The sequence below is a fragment of the Salvia hispanica genome, chromosome 2 (genome assembly GCF_023119035.1).
Source record: "Salvia hispanica cultivar TCC Black 2014 chromosome 2, UniMelb_Shisp_WGS_1.0, whole genome shotgun sequence".
Lineage (NCBI taxonomy): Eukaryota > Viridiplantae > Streptophyta > Magnoliopsida > Lamiales > Lamiaceae > Salvia > Salvia hispanica.
In genome coordinates, this window is record NC_062966.1 from 13538508 (window position 1) to 13547007 (window position 8500).

At 31.2% G+C, this 8500-nt stretch overlaps 2 non-coding genes across 2 annotated transcripts; both read left to right on the plus strand.

Moving 5' to 3' along the window:
* The first annotated feature begins 5050 nt into the window (after positions 1–5050).
* Positions 5051–5124, plus strand: TRNAP-UGG. Its single transcript has one exon. It is a non-coding gene; the product is annotated as a tRNA-Pro (tRNA).
* A 174-nt stretch (positions 5125–5298) lies between these two features.
* Positions 5299–5372, plus strand: TRNAW-CCA. Its single transcript has one exon. It is a non-coding gene; the product is annotated as a tRNA-Trp (tRNA).
* Positions 5373–8500: the final 3128 nt, after the last annotated feature.

Here is an 8500-nt window from a genome sequence, read left to right on the forward strand (position 1 = left end):
CTAAACGTGAAACTAGAGAACACTTTGACATTGCGTGTCCCAGTAATATATCTGAACTTAAAATTGGAGAGTGGTCAAGTTCACCTTGAAAAGTTGGAAGAGGATGTTGACAAGGAAATAAAAATAACTATAACGAGAAAACTTAAACCATTATATAAGTTTAATTTGTCACTTCCTTTAGCACTAATTGGTTTTATGATAAAAGCCATGAATTTCTAACATTATCCCACGAATATTACGAAGTCAATCATCAATAAAGTGGATATTAGATTTGTAATATGAATAGAATTAACCATATACATATATTTCTAGAGATCAAAAACTAGTGAAAATGGAAGATTGGCCTTTAGCAATCTCCAAAAATTCAGCAACTGTTCACGCTTCTCCACGCATATAATTATTCAGTATAAACTTTGAACCTTCGATCCTATTTCCATAGATATTATAGAACATAGTGGGCAATACCTTACGAGAATAAAAAATTGAAGTAAAGAGAACATAGCATAATACTCCCTAGGGAGATAGCGCGCACGAGTCTGGGACTGGGAGATTGTGTTCTTCTTGCTCATTTCTTAATTGGGCTTTCCCCAATTAAATCAAAGCCCTTGTTAACTGAAGCTCATCAAGTAATTTTACTATTCCGGTCCCTCAGTCACCCATTAAGTGTCTACTTTCTTTTCACACTAAATTTAAAAATTATAAAGAAAAATAAGTTTAAAAATATTAGTGGAATATACATCTCAATTTTATAGTATAATTTTATAATAAATTATTAGTGGAATATGAAGTTTACTTAACCTTACCATGTATAACTATAGTAAAATAGTGAAAATTGACTCTTAATTGAGGATATATAGACCAAAATAGTAAAAATAGACACTTGGGACGGAGTGTAATTTGGATCATATAGTACATGAGTTCAATGAGATTATGTTTTTATACGTATGCATGTGTTGACCTAGCGGTAGAGTGATTGATGCCTAGACTAGGGTCACGAATTCGAGTCCACTTTGGCGTTTTGAAATTTATGTTTATACTAATAAAAGAAATTACTCTCTTAGTCTCACTCTAAGTGGAGAATTTCTAATTCGCCACAAGATTTTATGTAATACTTACTAGTTTTGTGAGTAAAGTGATAAGAGAGGGAAAAAGTAAAGAGAGTGATGTTTTCATATTTAAAAATATGTCATTTAAAATTGGACATCTCCAAAAAAAAAGAAAATATATTACTTAGAGTGAGACAGAAGGAGTAGTATGTTTTTATCCAGGACCCAATATAGCTTCGAGTATTTTTATTGATGGTTTACTTAGATGGATTAGAGTTTTGAAATATCTCTAAATACGACAACTCCTATCATTTTCACTAATTTAGCTTTATTTATATTCCATTGAAATGTAAAAACGAGAGGAATTGTAGAAATAATTAAAATGCCGATGCATTTATTCTTTATCTAGGTGAACTTCATACAGAATAAAGTAACAGGAGTATTTTAAGATCAAACAGTTGCAATAATTGTCAAAAATCTTAAATCTTGGACGGCCCAAATTAATGATGAATTTTATCTCTTTATCTCTTCTCTAGCCTACCCACATGATTGAAGTTTGATATGTTATTTCGGCCCACACATAAAGGGGCGTATTAAAACTCTTATATTTTGTTTCACATCAACTTAACGATGATTCTAGCTTATCTATATAAGAATAAATAACCATCTCCGCCTTTTAAGAATAAGTGGCTAATTTCTAATAATAATCTCTCATTGAAAGCAAAATAGTAGGATAATCATCTTCCTCAAAAGAACTTTCAAGAGATAAGTAGCCCATTCTAATAATAATCTCTCATTAAGAGCAAAATAGTTGGATACTTCAGAATATCGGTGCCATCAAAATTAAATGAAGTGGTTGAATCCAACGTGGATAAATTACAACTGGATAGACAAGATAAGTTTATAATTTAAATCATTGAAGGGCATCCTTACAGAATTTGACTAGAAAAGTACAATCTGACACCCCTTAATTTCTGTTTATAATGTGGAGTATAGTTTTCTGCTAATAAAGTAGAATTAGGAATAAAACATTAATTACTACAGCTAGCAGTCTATTTCAGGTCAAAAAAATAGTGTATTCTTTTACTTCCTCCGTCCCCTGTTAGGAGTCAATCTTTGACCGGGCACAGGTTTTAAGAAATGTAAAAAAAAGTTGGTTGAAAAAGTTAGTGAAATGTGAGATCCATTTTTTTATATTGATTTTATAATAAAATGGGAGTGAATTGAGTTAGTGGAACGTGGGACCTACTTACTATTTATGGTAAAAATGAAGTGTGACTCTTAATTGGGGACGGACCGAAATGGAAAAGTGTAACTCTTAATGGGAGACGGAGGGAGTAATTTTGGATCGTCAATTAAAAATAGTCTTTTCGTAAGTTTCTCCCTTTAATGTGTTGTGTCTCATTTTTAATCAATAATATTTCAACAAATTTTATTTTTTAATCTCTTTTATACTTTACTAAATTAGGAGTACTTATTAATTACTATTAGCACTGTCCACTATTAAAATTTTGAAATATCTTTACACTATTTTTTTTTAGTACTTTTGTTTATTAATCATTTGCCCAGCTAGCCACAATGGAACCTTTGATCCATATGTACCTCAAAAGTTTTGAAATTTGTCAGAAATATTTTCATAATATATTTTAATTATAAATTAGAAATATATTATTATTAAATTAGCTTTATTTGAGACTCTAAAAAATTATTGAATAAAGGTTAATACATAAACATCAATAGGAAACAAAACTTACCATATATGCATGGAAAGCACGCTAATATATACTAACTCTATGTTAACAACAAACAATCAAACCAAACGAGCTCTAAAACGGCAATTAATAAGTGAAACTAATTTTATAGTACTATATTTTATGAGGCAATTTCTGAACAGACACATTGAGTTAAAAATAATTAATTAGCCACGAATTTGAAGAAAACTATACTTTGAGAGTTTTTGGTCAAAATTGTCCATTTGTTTATCTCTGTATTTATCTTGCCTCTTTCTTAGGTTTATTTCTTTCTTTAATTTTCTTCTCTCTCTCAACAATCTCCTGCCCCCCTAGTTATGTGGTAGTGGAGACATTCTTTTCGGCATGCAATTTAAGAAAAATTGTGTTAAGTGAATTAAGTAAGTGAAGAATAAAGTAGGAAATGCAAAATGAACATGTGAAGAGAAAATAAAGTTAAAGAGAGTAAAGTAAGTGAGAAGAAATGTGTTGACTTTACCAGAAAAATAAAATAAATAAAAGTGACTCAACTACTATGGTACATACAAAAATGACAAAATAACTCCACTACTATGGAATGGAGGGGGTACTACTTACACTGTCGCCTCCTCGCCCTACCACCACCACTTTTTTTTTTTTTAACCACCACCACTTCGCATTGCTAAAGCTTTAAACTCATAATACATAGTAGTTAAAATGGCCAATTCATATTCTTGCATATCAAACTTGCACATACAAGACATGAATTGGGCGAATTTATAATATACATACCAAATTTATATCATTCAAGTTTAGTAAGTTTAGTATGAATTCCGGTAATTTGAACTAGTTTTACTAGCCCCCTACGTGACCAACCTTGGCACCATGCACGTAATTGGTCTAGTTATATGAGCCTTACCAAACTTGTGCGCATACAATGCCGAGAGTCGAGACGATGCACGCAGTTCTAAACTCATGTTTCTATAATCAATTCGATCCCCCAATTGAATCGGGGGCAAACGCCTACGAAAAGATCGCTTGGATTTAAGAAAGGGTCGCTTGGATTTATCCATGGTTTGTTTGTTTAGTTTATTTCTTATCCCGAAAATCCTATTCCTTAATTGTCATTTGAACTACAAATAGGATTCTTTTTATTTAAATGCAATATCTTCTATTTCAATTTCAATGTGTTCTATATAATGTCATTTTTCTCCCCTTTCAAGGATAAGACATCCTTGGTTCAATCTATTTCTTTATTTCCCCATGAATCGTATGTTTGTAACAATAGGGACAGAATTTTCTCAATTCTAATCGATTGGGCGTATTGTGCCGATTCTTTTGAGTATATCTGGAAATACCCGTTGATACCTTCTTAACACCGTTTTGTATACAACTGGTACATTCCAAAATGACCGTTACCCGCACACCTTTCTTCTTGGCCATGAACCTCCTTTGGATTTTTGATTTACTCAACTCTTCTATTTTAATTCGAAATGAAGAAAAAGAAAGGAAGGAAAAAATAGAAGTTATTAACTTGAAATCCACCTTTAAAAGATAAAAATAAATGAAATCAAAGCCCAAAGTCATACATAATAAATAATAAGTAAGACAATGAGTTCAAAAATCTATTTAAATTTGAAGGGCAGTTAAAGATCTTGTATTTTTGCCCTAGACCGCGACTTTCCTACTCTATCCCCACCTTTCATTTTTTTAATTCGAGTTTGAGACTGAGTCTCGCAGAGGTTGAATCCACTTTTATTCTTTCTCTTTCATCCCTTATTCTAGATTAGAAAAAAATGGAAAAAAGAGAAAATAAGGGGGGATTAGTCAAAGGTATTTGATTGTATTTCTAATCTTCTTCATTCCTTCTGGTGTCAATAACTATAATGAAAAAAAGGGGAATGTCAACGCATCGGGGAAAAAACGATTAATCTCTATCAATAGACCTGCTAAAGCCCCGAACCATAGCGTACTTAGTACTGGGGCCACGGAGAGATATGTTTTTAGATCTCGCATTGAAAAACCTCCTTTTTTTTTTAATTTTAATACATAAAGCATATATAATCAGATGTATATGTAGTTAAGGGTTACTCAGAGTTGTACACGAAATCCCTAATTCCAATTGAAATGTACAACGATCCATAAGATTTTCCTTTCTTATTATTATATGTTAAAAAATGTTAAATGAGGCCAAAAAAAGAAGAAATGGTCAGAAAACTTTGTTTCTCAATGCAGTACATAGGGATGTGGAAAACAAGACAGGAATTCTCTACAATTATACTGTAGAACAATTGAAGGGATGTGGCGCAGCTTGGTAGCGCGTTTGTTTTGGGTACAAAATGTCACAGGTTCAAATCCTGTCATCCCTACCTATTACTGACCCTTTGAGCAGTAACGAGGAATCAACCAAGATCGGTTCAAATTGCGTTGCGCGGAATCGTTCATTTTTATGAAACTATAGCATATATGCATATAAAATAAAAATGGAATCTTAAAAAAAGAAAGAATCTTTTCTTTACATTCTTTTCTATTCTGATAAGAAAGCGCTCTTAGTTCAGTTCGGTAGAACGTGGGTCTCCAAAACCCGATGTCGTGGGTTCAAATCCTACAAAGCGTGATCTTTTCTTCATGGATCCAATTAAAATGAAATGAATTCAGTCGTTTGCACAATAATTCAAATTGGACCTCCTGTGGATTAAAGAAAGGAGGAGGCCAATCAAATTTGAATTAATCAAAGGTCCAACTGATCGCCACGCTTGTATTTCTGGTGGATGGAAATACCTGAAGGTATCACAAATTTGATGTGAATTCAATCATTTCATAATATGTTCTCAAACTATTGTGCGCAATGTTAACTGCACACGAGTCTGGTATGAATTCGGCCAAGTCATACCATACATGTGCTTGCAGTCCTGAGACTTGATGTGCGCAAGTTAAATAAACTTGGTATGAATTAGGCCAATCACACTTACCAAATAAAAGGTGAGAAAAAAATACTCCATTTTTTTTAGGAGAAATAACTTTTATTACCATACATGAATTCACATGTTATGCTTCACCATCCGATTTCGTTTTCTTGGAACCAGACTTTGCTACCTAACGATCACATAAATTAAAGAAGAAAAACCTTTTAGGTATAGAGAAAAAACAAATCTAATAAAAAAAACTCGCTAATTTAATTTCGTCTTCGCTTTTAGTTTTCCCTTGTTCCCTTGTGCAAACTGGTTGGCGACAAATAAATAGGAAAAAAAAATAAAATCAATTGCATAGTATTCAAAATAAAAACAAACAGTATATATAAATATATGTATATATACTCTCTCCGTCCATCATTTTAAAGAATTATTTTGACTCAACATGGATTTTAAGAAATTAAACTTTGTAAAAAAAAAATTTTAGTTTAAAAAACCAAAACCCCAAAAAAAAAAGATAATGAAAATTTTCCAGTGTTGAAAGATCTAAACAATTTTGTGGACCAAGCGGTGGAGGCGTCGCTGTAGATAGGCAGTTGCCACTGGAAGAGATGAAAAAAGGGTGGTGGCTAGGGTTTGAAAAAGAATAGAGAGACTGAGACAATGCTGTAAAAATGTTTGAAAATGAGATAGAAATTATTGTTGTATTTTTGTTTGAAAATTCAGATCTATTTTCCTCTAAAAATGTAAAAGAAAATACTATCCACAATTTAATGATTATAACAATTAACTAATTAATAAAAATCTCAAACTAAAGACCTTGAAATAAATAAGTATTTTGGTGTATCAAATTTTCCATTTAAAATATATACCTCAAAAATGAAACAAATTTCTTTACAAATAATATTGAATCAGTAATTAGTTAGTAGTATTAAATAATTGAATATATTTTCTGATCAAGAGACGTTAGAACCGACCACTGTGACTTTTAAAATTAAATCATAATGAACCAGGTAAGTCTTCGAAAACACTCATTGACTTAATTTAATACTATTGGTTTCAATATTCATTTCCCATATAATAATCATACCATATCACATAAATATATGTTTACTAACGTGCATTAATGAATATTTGATGTTCTCATCAATTTAATATGGGTTGTAGTCCAGCACAACATGGCCGTCATAGAAAAGCAACATTCTTTTTACAGTATATTTTCCTAAAAGAAGGCACGTTTTCTACCAAACAATCCAGCTTATTTATTGATAATTAATTAATGGCTTAACTGGGTGGCATGTACGAAGTGTATGGGAGGCCACAAAGTGGGGTCTTTATTATTTCTTGTCTTAAATTATAATATTTACAATTAAGAACTTTTAGAATGGCAGCAAACAGATTAGACAAGTACTGGCATCCCATAATTGAGACCAAAACCGAGTAGTATAATTACTGATTCGTTTAGAGGGTCAGAGAACTGCTCCCTCCGTCCCAGATTAAGAATAACTTTTTGTCATAAAAGTCCGTCCCAGTTTAAGAGTCACTTTTAGAATTTTCCATATTTGGTCCTACAATTTTACTCTATTCTTCATTAAAATTACATCAAAATGTCATTACTACATTAAAATAAACCAAAACAAAAATGAAAAGTCAAAAGGGACTCACCTTCAACGAACTCTACCATCTCACTTAATTTATTACACACTCTATCATCTCACTTCATTTATTACACACTCCACCATCTCACTTCATTTATTACACACTTCATCCCTTTCTTAAAACCCGAGCTATAACAATAAGTGACTTCAAATGTAGGACGGAGGGAGTATAATTTAATCATTTTCCCCTAAACTTTAGTAGTCACAGTTGTCAACCTGCAGTTTAGCTCAGTACGTGATTATATTAATTATATAAATCACTAATTGCATTGGAACATAAAGTGAAAAGTTTTGAGATCTCAGCACACCATTAGTAGTTCTATTTTGTTTTAATTTTAGTGACAAGAAGAAATTTGAAGGCATACTTAATTTCTGGTCTATTAATTGGTTGTAACTAGACCTACCAAACGAGCATGGCATCCGCCGGTCCGATTTAAAAAAGAAAAAAATAATAAAATATAATAGTTCTTCGTCTACCTTGGTATTTTTCCAAATTGTATTGCAATATCAAAACTTTTTAAATTTATGAGGAATTTACTTCTAATTATAATTATTGTACATGATCGAAGGATAAAGTATGAAAAGGGTCAGAATTAGGAATTCATGGAATTGAGAGGGTCTAACCAATTTAACATTGTGTTTGCTCATCCAAACATTTTGAGAAATGTTATTCTTACATATCTTATGTCCTCATCGTTCGTGAGGATCTTTCTCCTTTAGTCCGTATATAATACTAATATTATTATTTTGTTTTATGCATTTAATTTGGTTCTATTGCCTCATGAATTTATTCTACAAATTACATAAAAATTGATAGCTTAGTTTATGTATTTTTGATATTACTTAAATAAACATAATAATAAGTCTGAGTTTAATTTTATTATTGTAATTTATAAAGTTAATAATATCGATAACACTTTTTAAGGTATTAGAGTCAAATTAAAATATACTAAATAAAATAAAGAACATGAAAAATGTACTAAATCGGGAAAGTGCTTACATAACATACACAGTACTATAATACTATAGTTAGTAGAACAATTCTGTTTTTATACTATAATCAATTTATTACCTACCTAACCACCACTAATAGACTGAAACATATATACAGCGAAAAATGTAGAATCTAGAGACATTCAAAGCTTTAATTTTGTATACATTTAATTTTTTAGTGG